General features: G+C 28.8%; 1 protein-coding gene and 1 pseudogene across 1 annotated transcript in view; both read right to left on the reverse strand.

Annotated features, from left to right (window-relative positions):
* The window catches only part of Top1 (topoisomerase 1), a 60,963-nt gene that overhangs the window by 31,957 nt on the left and 13,379 nt on the right, over positions 1-15,627 (reverse strand). The gene's annotated exons all lie outside the window — the stretch shown is intronic.
* Positions 2,055-2,973, reverse strand: LOC136988631 (uncharacterized; annotated as a pseudogene).

Consider the following 15,627-nt stretch of genomic DNA (forward strand, 5'->3'; position numbering starts at 1 on the left):
AAATGGAGTAATAATTTTTAATTACAAAAGAAGTTCATTACTTTTCAAAAAAGAGTATTTAAATTTCCAATCCTGAGATTTAATGTAAAATAGATACAAAATTTTTAAGATTTTCTTTTTCTTACATATTTAGACTCTTGAAGCATTGAAATGTTGGAAAAAAGGGGAGGAGACCAAAATTTAATCAATTACTATATTTTCCTTATGTTATATTCTATAACAACTGGAAATGTAGTAGTACTTAAACAAATGATTAAAACTCAAAATATCAAATTGGAAGGAAATAATATGAGAGAAACAGAATTCTATAATTGAAAAACTATAGAATGATGGGCATCAAACATTCTAGTGTTAAGAAAAAGTCCTAGATTTTTAATTAAATCTTATATAATCGAGATGAGTTGATAATAATAATAATAATAATAATAATTATAATCAGCACAGAACCCAAACGGCTAGGAGTTGAAAGTTGAAATTTGGTACAGAGAGTATGTCATGAGAACACACTAAGAAAGGATTAAGTCTTAACATGAAGAACTTGGCTTCCATTATACTATTTTAGATGCAATTTTTTTGCATTTTTGATTGCGTTTTAATAGGGTATGCCATGAGAGTGCACATTAAAAAGGAATTTTTTGAAATTCCCACCGCAGGGGAGAGGGTTAAGGATTACCCTGAAGAACTTTGTTTCTACTGTACTATTTTATATGCCTTTTTTTGCACTTATGCTGGATATCAAACATATTTTTAGACCCTTCTAAAAATTCTCAACGATATTAAGTGTTTCATTGTATATAAAGTTGACATGGGGAGCACATGCACATAAGTTCTTTATTCGACTCTTTGTCTTAATGTTCGATTTTATGTTTGAATTTATATTTATGAATGATTCTGGAAGATCCAGCGTATTTTTCAAATTTAGTAAACCTGAAGAAGAACCCAGAAAGAGTTACGAAAACATTTATTAATCATCACCTAGTTTTATTATGCACCAGTTAGTGGTTGCAGTGAGTCTTATTTATCATTACATTGGTGTAGTAAGCAGATATCTAAAAATTCTTAATTAATCTCAGAAGGGGGAACCTAATACTTGCACTCAGTGAAAATGGTAAGATCGGCTATAATCTAATAATCTTAATCTTTGCTATCGTTACTTTTTGTCCAAGCAATGCCAGGCTCATCTGCTAGTAATTAAATATAGTTATTAATGTATAACAATTTTATTATATTGAGAATATTAAAAGTATATGAAAAATGTACTTTTTTTGAAAAAACTTTTGAGTAAACAGATATAGAGGAAAAAAATAGTGTATTAAAAAGTTTACTTTCATTAGTGTAAAACAACAAACTTAAACTTGTCTTAAATCATTGAAAATGGGTTTATTTTTATTTTAATCAAAAATGTTTGCGGGTCACAATTTTTTCAACTTCTAACCAAACATTTGAAATGGATAAATTTCATAACAACACAAAGTCATAACTTGTGTAACCAAATATATATAGAGTCCGAGCGCAAGTTACTCAGGTGCCGCCCTGATGGCAAATATTTACATAACATATAGGAGTTCGCTAAAGAATGCACATGCGTTATATCTGAGACATTTCGAAAATCATACCTAGTTCAGTAAATCGCTTATTGTTTTTTAATTTAGCTTTTAGTTTTAGTTTAGCTTACTCGAAATTAAACGTCCTTACACGTGTAAAGATTTTTAAAAAAATTGTTGATTTCGAGACAAATGAGATATTTGTAAAATATTTAGAGTTTAAAAGTTCTAAACTTTATTTAAAAGAAAATAGCATATATTATACACAAATCCAATTAGCTTTATATGTAACAAATATTCAATTTTCTTATTTATTTATCTATAATGATGTACTGTACAAAATGTAATACTTAAAGTGGAAAAAAATGAGACGTTCATTTATTCACTATTAGAGAAGATGCAAATGTTCTACTTTAATTATTATTTACCTGCAATTGTAAATAGTATTAAGTTTCAGTGTTTTCACAATAAAAAAATTTCACTCATTTATAATTGGTGGCTGCAGATTTACTAATACTGCACAAACATTATTTTATCTACATATGGAAGAAGTGAAATGGGTAATCTACAGTTCAATATTTCAAAAATTTTAATTCTACCAATGGTTCTCTCAACGTGAATTCTTACACGAGCAATTTTCTATGTTTCGTCCATTTCATTAGCACTAAACTGATTTTGATTTGGTTTTGAAAAAGGAGGCATAATTAAAATAAAATTTTTATTTTCGACACCCAATTTAATTTGAGGAAACCCTCTATCAGCTATAACAATATCTCCCTCCTCCAGTTTTTGTAGACTATCCTAATCATTTGTTATAAACGGATCTGTACTTCTTCCTCCATATCCACTAGAAAGAAAAGTTATGTCCTGATGGGGCAATTCCAATTAAATATTTTACAGTACAAGCAGATTTATAGTAGGAATAAAACTGAATTTGATGTTGAACTGATGATGGCTTCTCAGTTTTAATTTCTGTACAATCGATGATTACTCTTGTTTCAGGATAATTTTCTTTAAATGATTGAGGTAATGTAGCCTTAATAGATAATTTTGTTAGACAAATAATCCAATCTTGTGTTGCAACAAAAATAATTTCTAAAATTTGTAAAAACTATGTTTTAATGGTGGTTCTATGAATTCCAAACAATGCACCTAATGCTGAATAGCACAAACCCAACTTTAACTTCATTAGAAAAATTAGTAACTTATTTTCCCAAGACAATTCGTAAATTCTAACAGGACTGTTTGGAAGCATGTCTAAAAGAAAATTGAAAACATCGAATCCTACTGATATTAGATCTTTTAAAGATTGATCATCATGAAAATTTGCTACACCACTAAAATGACATGACCTATGATTTTCTCCACATTCTTTTGAAATCATTTTAATATGGGAAACTTGAGTTTCAGAAACATTGTTACTAGTCATGCAAATAAAAAATTTTTAAGTCTCCAAACCGTTCGTTTGTAACCTCTGTTTGAGTTCCAAAATCACGTTTTTGTTTTTGTTTAGGGTCTATCAGAATAGATTGTTGGATTCATAATTTGGACATCTTGGATCTTCACTTTTTTCCCCATCTATAAAATGCATACTGCATATCCGTGCTGATTTAAAGGGTAGCCACTGTGATCTGTTTTTACTAAATTTACAAGGATGTTTTTATAAAATTATTTGTGTCAACTTTTTAAAAATTAACAATAAATTTTGTATTTCTTCCTTTTGTCTTTTAGCAAAATTTATCCAAATTTGGCGCTTCTGTTTAAGGTGTAGACCTGCCAGAAAACAATAAAATGAAACTTTCGGCGTTACATGTTGCGTGTTTGCTAGTGTATTAGAACGTCCAAACACAACAATTTACATTTGATTTACCCATTTTTAATATTATAACTCAAATACAAATTAAAAAACAATAAGCGATTTACTGAACTAGGTACGGTTTTCGAAATGTCTCAGATATAATGCATATGCATTCTTTAGCGAACTCCTATATGTTATGTAAATATTTACCACCAGGGCGGCGCACGAATAACTTGCGCTCGGACTCTATAGGGTAAAAAAAAAGCTAATGAGTGAATGTTGTGTATTACAAATATTCACATTTATAACAAAAAAAAAAAGTCAGAAAGTTGTGAAAAAATAAACTGATTTCTCATAGTTTTACTACATGAGGCAATTTACCAATTATTTTATATATTCAAGTATAAACATCCAATAATAACCTAGTTTTTAATTTAATACTAAACAATTGCCAAATTACATATGATTATAAATATTATTATAACCCAATATTCATATTTTATCCTTGGGTAATCCAGAAAATCTAAAACAAATACATTACATTAACATAAACTGTTAATATAAATACATAAAATACACTCAAACCTGTTTTTGTGCGGTCTATTTTTGTGCGATTTGTTTTGTGTGCGGTATATGAATTTCAATGAAATTGGTATACTGCACAAAAATAATTGCACGTATAAAAAAATCGCACAAAAACAGGTTTGAGTGTAATAAGCAAATTGTCTTATAGTAAAAATGTGAGAAATCACTATTTTTCATAATGTTTTGACATTTCCCCCCAAAATCATGCATACTACTGATATAAAATATTCATTCATTAGCTTTGTTTTTACTTACTTTAACTGGATATATATCATTTAAAATCATTGTTATATCTATCCAAGTATAACTATTCCATTAACTATAGAAACTTACCAACATGCCAGTTAAGATGTAATTCAACTTAAGTCCAGATAATTTACAGTCTGACCATCCCAGGAAGGAATTCTCTTTAGGCAATGGACTAGTTTACTAACCATTGATGGGGGTAAACTCATCATGTGACTGGTCAGCATAGCTTAACCCATCTACCCGAAAGATATGTTAATCAGATGCCAGGTGACTCATGCTATACCTTCTGCAAATGATTAGTAAAGTAGTTCAATACCTAAGCCTTCCTGGGTTGTCACAGACTGTACAGTGAATTTCAGAAATTTGGTATGTTTGTATATTAATTTTCGCATTTTTGGATCAAATTACAATAAAATAAACATAAAAAAAGCATTTTTGGCATTCCACAAGTATTTTACAATATTAGAAAGAAGACAAAATGCAGAAATTAAATGTTTAAATCATAGTTTTTGATGTAATGCTGACAGTTTCAGTTTTAAAATAAAACCTTATTTGTTTTTTTACACGTCTTCTAGAGAGCTGTATAACCTCACTTAAACCAGGTTTAAACCAGATATTTCTACATGGTTTTTACCATGTAGAAATATCTGATTTCATGGTTTCCCCTGGATAAACTGACATGCCAGACAATCTGCAAAAATACAGTGTAAGTAATAAAACAAAATCAAGGTACAAATATTTTGTTTTATAGCATAAAAATCAAGCATATTGCATCAATAATAATAATACTTCAAAACAAACTGTATTATCTGTTAAAACCTTAAAAAGAGTATGAACTAGAGACTGATACAACTATTATTTGCATTTGATAGTAATAAAAATGAAGAATTGAAAAGATATTAATTTAAACATTAAAAAAATTATGTCTAGTTTAGTATTTCTCTGAATGATCTAAAAACTCAATCACTTTCATATAAACAGATACAGACTTTCTACAAATTGCAGAGAGAAAAAAAGTTGATTACTATAAAATGTATAATATATTCAATAGAATATTTTCAAAAAGTTCTTCAAGATCAATACAAATCTTTAAAAAAAATCAAAGATATACAAATTTAATTATTATAAAATTCAGACTACAAAAACAATTATGGGGAAAAATCATTTTGTTGACAATTACACACTTATGACTCGTTATTTTTGTAAAACTCAAAAACAAAAATTTCATTACACATTATAAAAGAAGAAAAAGGTTAATGATAAAATTAGATTTTATCGTGAACTATTTTCATACATTGATAATGTTATAGATTGAAAAATTAAAATAATATTCTAATAATTCCTATTTCATACCACAAATTTTACATACAAAAATCCAAAACTGAATTTGTTTAATAAATTTTAAACTGTTTTTTATTTATTGAAAAATATAAATCTAGAAATTGGATAATTTTTTAAATGTATGTCTTTTTTTACATTGTCTACAATTAGATATTATAACTATCAAGTAGCTTTTTTTGTTATTTAATCAAACAGTCTTCATTATTTAATACAAAGAGACAATTTATTTAAAAATATACAAATCCTTTTTTATAGCATTTCTAAATGTTTACTGTCCGAAGAATGCTGAAAAATCAATAATACAATCAGTAAGGCAGATTATGAACTGTGATGGAATATAGCCAGCAAATAACTCCAAGAATAGTGGATCAATTTATATAAGATTGCAACTAGCTAAGATGTTAATTTATTTTTTGATTAGTTACATTATTATAATCTTACTATGTTAGAAACAGATTAAATTTATATAAGTAAAAAAATATACCAAAAATTTATTTGAAAATTGCATAAATTCCTAATATAGTATATTAATTATTAAATTAATATAGTAAATTATTATTATAAAAATAAATACATTCTAATTTTCTTATAATTATTGAATTACCTGTTCAAGTGAAGTAATCATTTTATCATCTTGGTCATTTATTGTTTATTTTAAAATATATGTTCAATTTTATGAAATAGTTTTTAAAGTTAAGATTATAATTACACCCTAAAATAAAATAACAATGATGATGATAATTGAAAGGTTAATTGGGAAAAATTAAAATATTTTTTTCTAATTAACCTTTATCTTTAACAGAAAATAAATTATGTTTTTGTATTTAACTAATTCTTCCAGTGGAATGAATTGTGTTGGAAGTAACAAAAAGTAGAGAAATTGATGATGATAATTATTTTTTAAAATTTCTTTAAAAAATTTAAATTTAAACAAACATTGTAGAATGTATTTTTATATATTGCAGAAGTACATTTCACGTAACTAATTTTAATTTTATAATTTCGTAGTATATACATCATTACATTAAAAAACATAGTTTTACTGTAAGTAAAACTATGTTTTTTAATACCACAAATCTCTTTTAATACCACAAATGCATGAATGTGAATGGTGATTATGTAGAAAAGTAAGAGAGATTTGTGTTGATAAAAATCAGTGCAAGTGCTTGAAGTAAATTTGTTCAGTTTTTCTGAATTTTTAATTAACACAATTAAAAAACCTGCAGCATAAAGTATATGATCTAATGCAAAATTTTTAATGATCAATTTAATTCCATAATTAATTTTAATTGTGAATTTTACAAAATGTTTTCAATCTTATCTATTTTCTTAATCTATTTTTATAAAATTTTAAAGGCTGATTTATTATAGTTTGTATATTGTATATTTGCACAAATTAAATACTCTTAAACATAAAAGCATAGACTGCAATCTTTCTCAAATCAGCAAAAACATTTATTTTAATATATATTAATGAACATTTTCAGCCTTATTCAAAGAACTTCATTAGGCTGTTTGACAGATTAGAACGATCTTTTAAATACGAAACATCAAACACAAAGTATCACATAGGATTTAAATCATGTGTAACTCAGTGATTGGTCAGAACAATTAAAATTAAAATCTGAATAAACTAACTTACAACATGCAATAAAAGTAAGTAACAATTAAATATATATGCAATCTTTTTTACTGATATTGCTTCCTTCAATTCATATGCTGGTAAAATTGTGAAAGGTATTCCTTTCTTAATTGTACAGTTGTGCTCTCTAAGTCTCGCTACATGCCTGAAACAGCATTACCAGGTTTAGAAATTTGAATTTGTGAAAAGGTAAAGTAGGAAAAACTTTAAAATGCAATTTTGCAATTTGTATAATAGCAAAATTATTGTAGCAATTTCCTTGTTTGTTTGATGAATTGTTGCTTTACTTGTACAGTGATAGAGGGTAATTGTTGACAAACATGATATATATTATATACATAGTTTAATAGCATTATATGATGTCCTCTATAGTTACAATTTTGTTGCTATAGCAGACTTTCATCATTAGCATTAGCAGACCATAAAGACCATGTGGAAAAGCATTTTAGTGTGGTTTTTGTTAATTTCATTTCTCCTAATCACTGAGCATAGAAAGATCTGCAATTTTTCTCCAAAGATGAGTTAGTAAGTGTTTCTATTTATCAGTAAATTCAGAGACATAGTTACACAAAATTTTCTGGTTAGATGGAACTATGAATACTGTGCAGGCATATAAAGACTCGCTAGTGATTTTTTTAGCAATTTTCCACAGGTACTGTACAATGCCATTTCAAAAAGTTAATGCCTGGCAATGCTGGCCTGATAGCAAGTGACAGTCTCTTAAGTGGCATTATGAATATTCTATGACAAAAATGAAAAAAAATTCAGGCAGATACCTTTAAACCTATGTTATGGAATTAATGAAAAAGCTTAGATGCAAAATAAATAACCATCCTCCCTACAGCCCAAACCTAGAACTTTCTGGTTTTCATGCTTTCCTTAAGTTAAATGAATCATGAGTGGAAAATGATTACAAACAGACAGTAATGTCCAGGAAACTGTCACCAATTGGTTAAATGGATCGGAGACAATTCTTTAATGAGGTGATTGTCAAGCTCATTTGTCATTCAAAAAATGCATGAATGTGAATGGTGATTATGTAGAAAAGTAAGAGAGATTTGTGTTGTAAAAATTTTAAAAACTATTAATTTTTTATTTCTTTATAACAAAATGGTTCTTGATTTAAAGATGACACTCATAACTCTAAAGCTAACCTTTGGTATACTGTTGAATTTCAATTCTTTATGAAACGACTGAGCATATTCTCTTGTGTTACTTGAAATTCCAGTATCTTTCTGTATCTTACTGTTGAAACCAATCCATCATCACTCAACAGTGCTCAATATTCTCTTTATCTTTCCTAGTTTCTTTAATGTTCATTTACTTCTTGAAATTATTATTTGCATAAAATTTCAATATTTTGTCCTTTATTATTAAAAAACAGTTAATAAATAAATCAATACAATGCATGTCACAGCTTCTGCACAGAAAGATCACAGTCCAGTTTTTCAAAAGTTCTACCTTATTTATATCAAGATGGAAAGATTTTTATGTTTGATACCATACTGTCACCTGCACCTTTCCTAAAAACCATATATAAAACTAAGTTTAAGTACTGTAAACTAAAATCTCACAAAATGGAAGGATCAACTGCAGTGTAGATAATTCAAGTGAATGTATTTGCACTATAAGCTGCTATCTGTGGCATTTACTCTGTAGTCTTATTTTAAGTGCCTTCTCATAACATTTATCAGACTAAAAAATGGTGCTGGAAAATCAGTGATGTATCTATCTCACATATTTAGGAATATACAAAAGATATTCCTAAGATTCTTATATATAAGATTCTTATATGGAATGAGAATGTAATGTGATCATACTCTGCATTAATATAAACATATTTACATTGGTTGAATAATAAACAATATTAAAATTTTAAAAATACTATATATGTGATACTTATTTCTTAAATTCTCTGATTTATAAAAAATCGGTAACCTTACATTACTTTTAAAATGCAAAACAGTTTCATTATGTAAGAGATAGTCTTGAATAAAAAAAAATTATTACAATTATATATAACAGAATTTTTATCTTAAAATCAATTAAATCAATATGCTTCCATGTCCTTAATTTATTATATTATTATTTCCATCTACTAGTATGTATTTTCTATTATCAGGACTTATTAGACTGGTGTTAAGGATAAAGCAACACAGTTTCACAGATCAGAAATTTGTTTGAAAGCTTTTGATGTATTATATTTCCTATTTGGTTATATTCATGTAAGTAGTCTCAGTTTGCATTAAAAGCTTGTAATCAGATGTAATGTGTTGTATGGTTTAGTGCAGGGGTCACCAAACTTTTTTCACAGCGGGCCAGATAACTGAGAGAATGACAAGCATGGGCCGCATAACCATTTTGTTCAATATAGTATACTGGATACACAAAAAATGAAGAAAATCAACATATTTATTTACCAATATACAAACATGATTGCTGCAACAAGCTCATAATCACTTCTCTTAGAAACTTCATTGCAGGTACTTACACAAAAAAGTGCCCTGAAATCCAAAGTTACAATCACAAAAAGTCGTGAAATTTTCATTTCACTGATTTTCCTAATTATTATATTACTGTCAAATGCAAAAATCAGATTAGTTCACTTCTGGCATTTTTACTTAACTTATTTTAATTTTTTTCTACGTTGTAAGTTAATTTACAATCTATAAAATTTTCAAATAAATAATTATATTTTAGCTCATTTGTGGCATAGTGCGGCAGCAGGCTGGATGAACTGACCTTGCGAACCAGATCTGACCCACGGGCCGTCCCTGGTTTAGTACATGATGTGACATGTACTACAAATGTAGTCTTTAATGGTTGTATTCGGTAGATTGAGCTAGAGTTAAAGTAAATGTTAAATCTAGAGTTTGCAAGAAATTGGCATTCACAAAGTCAAGTAACCCTAACAGATTCAGTTAACTCTGACTCGAGAAGATTGGTGGTTTAGAGTTAAAATCAAGAGTTAATGTTTGCACAATTGTACTCTTGTTTTAAAATGGTGACCTACAGTAGCAAAGATGAGAAAATGATAAAAAATTTAGAGTAATTTGAAATATTTGCAATACTTTCAACATCGATTTCATGATTTCCATAAGGAAAAATTAATGGTGAGAAAAGAAATGATTTGGAACAATTGGGTGAAGGTGAATTTATTTCCCAATACTGTATAAAAAAAGGATACAGAAAGATGTTTATTAGGTTGAGTTAGTGAAAAACTTCAACTATTAACATAAAAAAAAAAATATTATGACACCTCTAGAAAAATTCTTTCAGCTTTGCTTATGCTTTCCTACTAATTCTAGTAATAGTTTTTTCTCTAAAGTCCTGAAATTACATTGTGCATTTAATATCCATGTGTTTTGCACCATTTTCTATATATGTGTTTTCTTGCAACCAATCAAGATGCAGCTTACAAAAGATAACTTATTTAATCTCAAATGCGGGATTGTTTTAAAACATTAACTCTAAGGTTTCACTACCACAGAGTTACATTTTAATGTGAATAAGAAGGATGAATAACTCGTAATCTGACTCAGAGTTAAATTTAAACTGGAGTTTGTCAACTCTGTTTAACTCAATCTACAGAATATGACCGCAAGTGTTGTGTTGTTTAAAATATGCTTCCTGTAGTTTCTTGCATGATAATCACAAACCCTTCCATCTCTCCAAAGAGGCATCCATGAGTCAGCCAGCAGTTTTATGCTGTTCTGTCTGCATTGTGTTTTATAAAAATACTAGCTGACCCGGCCACGCGTTGTTGTGGCTCAAAATGTATCTATTATAAATGTGTAACACTTCCCCGTGGGGGAATTTCAAAAATTCCCTTTTTAGTGTATATTCCGTTGACGTCACCTATTAAAACGCAATTAAAAATGCAAAAAACCGCATGTAAAATAGTATAAATAGAAGCCGAGTTCTTCACGGTAAGCCTTAATCCTGTCCCTTTCCCCGCTGGGGAATATCGAAAAACCCCTTTTTAGTGTATATTCTGTTGACGTCACCTATTAAAACACAATTAAAAACGCAAAAAACCGCAGGTAAAATAGTATAAATAGAAGCCGAGTTCTTCACAGTAAGCCTTAATCCCGTCCATCTCCTCCCCGTAGGGAGAATTTCGACATGTATATTATATAAAAACACGTGCATATTCGAATGCAAGGTTGTGTCAAAATTTCAAAGGAATCTGTAGGAACAAACAAACGTTGTATTTTATTTATATAGATAGGTAGAAAATGATCTGCTTAGATCCATTCTCACAGAAAAGCATAATGCCTCACAGAAAAGCAAACTTAGGTTGTCTGAAGTTAGCGCCATCTGTTGGACATAAAAGCCTTAATCCATATATAAATATATTTTTGAAAGGGGGGAAATGGAGATCTTCACATATGCCACAAACCTTTGCGGGAATGTATTAAACAACTTCCGAAAGTTTCATGGCAATCGGATAAATGGTGTGGTAATGCATGAAGGACAAACACACACACACACACACACACACAGACATACATTCGTTTTTATATATATAGATAAAAGTATTGGATGTATTTTGTATAACTGTAGTGCATGCACTAACCAAGAATGTGGGTTGCTGCTGAATGCCTTTCTTTAATGTATGTATGCTACATATAGGTTCTACATTGGCAAGAATAACTAAATCTATGAGTAACCATACTTTGCACTCCATGTGGTTTCTACAACAATCTTTTTGTTGCTCTGTGAGAATGTTGTATTGTTCTGTAATGGCATATTTTGTTTGTGATGTATGAAGTGAATATTTAATAGAATGTAGGAAGGCACATGATTGGTCTGTATTGTGTAAAGTTTTTGGTGTTGTTTTTCGGTTTCACCTATTGACACCACAATTAAGAAATTTTGGCATGTCTTGTGGATTGTGTGTATAAAATGTTTGACTAGTTCTTGGTACAGAAAGGTAAATTTTTTAAATCAGAAATTGTGAATGTTGTCTCCAGGTGTCTTCCAACTGCATGCTCTTTGCACTGTGTTGGATATTGTGTATATTTACTTCAATACTGGACATGTTTTCTTCTTCTTTGATCCAGCATTCTTTGTATATGATTAGACTGGACCAAAGAGTAGACTAATGTCTGTGAATTATTGTCTTTCTGTTGGTATGCCATTGTACTATGATTATGTGGTAGGTTTGATGTGTAACCATCTGTAAAATAGTATCTCACTGTTTGTGAATAATTTATTTAGTTGTTTCTGTAGTATATAGGCTTTCAACATTTCAGTCTCTGTGACTTAGCTGCAAGTTTTTGTTTGACTCCATGTATTTCTGCATGTGCATATTGTATTGTTCAAGTTGTGTGCATGTTTTAATTTTCCCAACCTCTTCATTAAGTTTGGTGTTATGTTATTTTTAGAATATTGTATCAGGCTATCTATATGTTGTATAATGCTATTTATTTATTTTTTTCTAGTCTTCTTTTCCAGGCAGGGTTATGATTTGTCTGTTTAAAATTATATTTTAAGAGTATGATATGTGACTATAGTGACAGCACCAGAATAAACTACTGTATATGTATCTGAAAGTGTTGATTCTGGTTGAACGTGTTTTGGTTACATATATGTGTTTAGGTAGTGTAAAGTTTTCATTCTCACTTTGAATGTGTATTTTGGGTATTTCTAGTCCCTCTGTGGTGTCTAAACCTATGTAATATTTAGCAAGAGTGTCTTGAAATAAATTTGTGTGTTAATTAATTCTATGTCTGTAGTGTCACTGGTTGTAACTGTCATATTAATATTTTCATTGGTGCATGTTATGCTATGTATATTTTCATGAATGGCTGCTGTTGAGGTACTGTCAATGAGTGTCTGATCTACTATGTGATCTAGTGTTTCTGTGTGTTGATGTATCTGCTGTGCAACTTGTTGTTTGATAGTGTGCAACTTGTTAAAGCATTGTTTGTGGTATAAGGTTGTTGTGTATAATTTTTTTCTCTAATCAACAACTTTTTGCTCTGTAATGATGAGATATGTGTATTTTTGTGTGAATTAATCATGGAGTGTCTCCCTGTAAGCTGTCATGTCTGTTTTGAGTTTTGTGATTGTGTAAGTAGACATGGATGATGAATTCCTTCATTTTTTAATCCACTTCATCTGTTAACATGGTTTACAATCCTTGATGATCAGTGGCTAGATTACTGCTGAAGCACTTTGGTTGAATTATTATGTGTTGTTCATTGTGTGTGAGTGTGAGGTGGTGAATGTGTTTGTGTTGAAGCAGCTATACTAGGGCTAACGCTGCATTCACCATTAATGGCCAAGAAACTGGAAGATTTTTCAAACAAACCTCTACCTAATCCATGAACTTGGACCTTGTTAATCCAGGTGACAGCCAAGATGATATCATGCTATAAATGTGTAACTGTCACCTTTGTTCTCTCCATGGAAGTGAATGTGCTTATATACCTAAAGCCAGGTATACAAGTCCGTGTTAAGGGTGACTGATTTATGATAAAGCAGCCAACATGGAGAACAGATACTGTTTAGCAGCCATTCACTCTAAATCAAATGCTGCTAGTGGATCACTCTTTGCTTCATTTCTCCCCATAAACCTTACTGGCATGGGTGACTATACTAGAAATTTATACTCGCACTGGCATTGTTCTATGGTTCCATGTAAGTATGGAATTATCTAACTTCAAGGTAGTGAATAGTGAACAGTAAGAATTATTGCCATAATGAGGTTTGTGCACCAATTTTTGTACGTGCGTTAATCAAACCGAATAGTTTGGCTGAATATTCAGCTATTCGGCCACACTCCTGGCTGAATATTCGGTATTCGGCCTGAGGCTGAATATACTATTTATTGCAACATTAATTATAATATTATAAATGATTAGCACATAACATGTGAATTCAATATAGCATTGCCAGTATTTTTTTATATTTTACTATTGCACATAAAAATTATTTTCATTTAATTAAAAATAGCACTGGTCAATACTAATATATCACAGTACTAGTAGATTAATATAAATATACATAAAAACATTTAAAAAAATAAACAGTACTTAAAGTTTGTAAAACTTTGTATATTATTGAAATTTTAGATATTTCTTTTTAAATTAATAATAATATTATTACAGACATTTTACAAACATTTCGTAAATTTCATCATGTTATCTAATACCTCAATAAAAAAAAATCATTATCACCAAGGACAACTTTCTATCTAAACCATAAGTTTTCATACGTATATAAAAATATAATAATAATAATTATAGGAACAAAATATGATCAATGATCAGACATAAAAAAACGAACATGTATTATCAATTTAAAAATCTGAACAATATTGACATAGGTGAATCAAATTATTTTTATTCAAAACATCTGAATGTCAACTAAATTCATAACTAAGTCTGTTCAACATATAACTGTCAATAACTAACAAATTTTGCCTTCCTACATTTGTTCTTAAGAAATTTTTTTTAAAATCATTAACACAGCTTTAACCTATCCTCAATCTCATTTTTTCAGGTTGACCACCCAAAAAGTATCAATTTTTTTAACATTGATATTTCATATATAATTTTTATAAAAAATATGCATAAAAATTAACTTCTATATGTGTTTTTTCTAAGAATTAAATATTTTTCCTTTTCTTTTTTAGTATTTCTAGAAAATCATTTATATTCAGTAACTCTAATTTGTCTGAAATAGTCAATATCATCAATATCTATCAACAACTTATAAAATTATAACTTCTCACAAACTCTAATTTGTTTGAACACAAAACTACCACAAACAAATTAAAGAATGTTTTCAGATTCCAAAATGAACCAAATTATCCTGCTAAAATGGCTAAGCTAAATAATTTCTGTAACATAATGCCATCTATTAGAGAAATAATGAAATAAAATACATCAGTAAATGCATCATAAATGTTAAAATAAAAATTTCTAGAGAGTTTTTCACACTGAATGTATGACTTATGCCAAACCCAAAAGCGATTTCACTACTCGTGGACATATGGAATGTAACAGTGACCGAGAAGGGATTAAAACAGATCAATGTTAAAAATTGCTTTAAATAAATGAATTTTACAATGAACAAGTAATTTCTTTTAAATTACAGAGCTTTCTCAAGTAAAATTTCCAGAAAAATGAATACAAAAACAGAATAAAAAATTTTAAATAATTTGTACAAATTAAGCTATTACAGAAAAAGTAATAAATAGGGGGAAATCTGTAAAAATAAATCAGATAGTTTATATGTAACTGTGCATACTACAAAGCTTGAACAGATTATGAATAACATTATAATCTAAAACTATATGTTACAGCTTGACAAATAAACTCTGTATCCTTATCAATGATAACAGCATTTCGTTAATGGTTCCAAGGCCAGTTGAATCTGAAGTTTTGCTAGCAAGGCAGAAACCAACTGGCTTTCAAATTTGTTATTACTCAAGAAAAAGAACAAAGAATTGTTCT

This window comes from Centruroides vittatus, unplaced genomic scaffold, assembly GCF_030686945.1.
Source record: "Centruroides vittatus isolate TY-2023 unplaced genomic scaffold, ASM3068694v2 scaffold_373, whole genome shotgun sequence".
NCBI lineage: Eukaryota > Metazoa > Arthropoda > Arachnida > Scorpiones > Buthidae > Centruroides > Centruroides vittatus.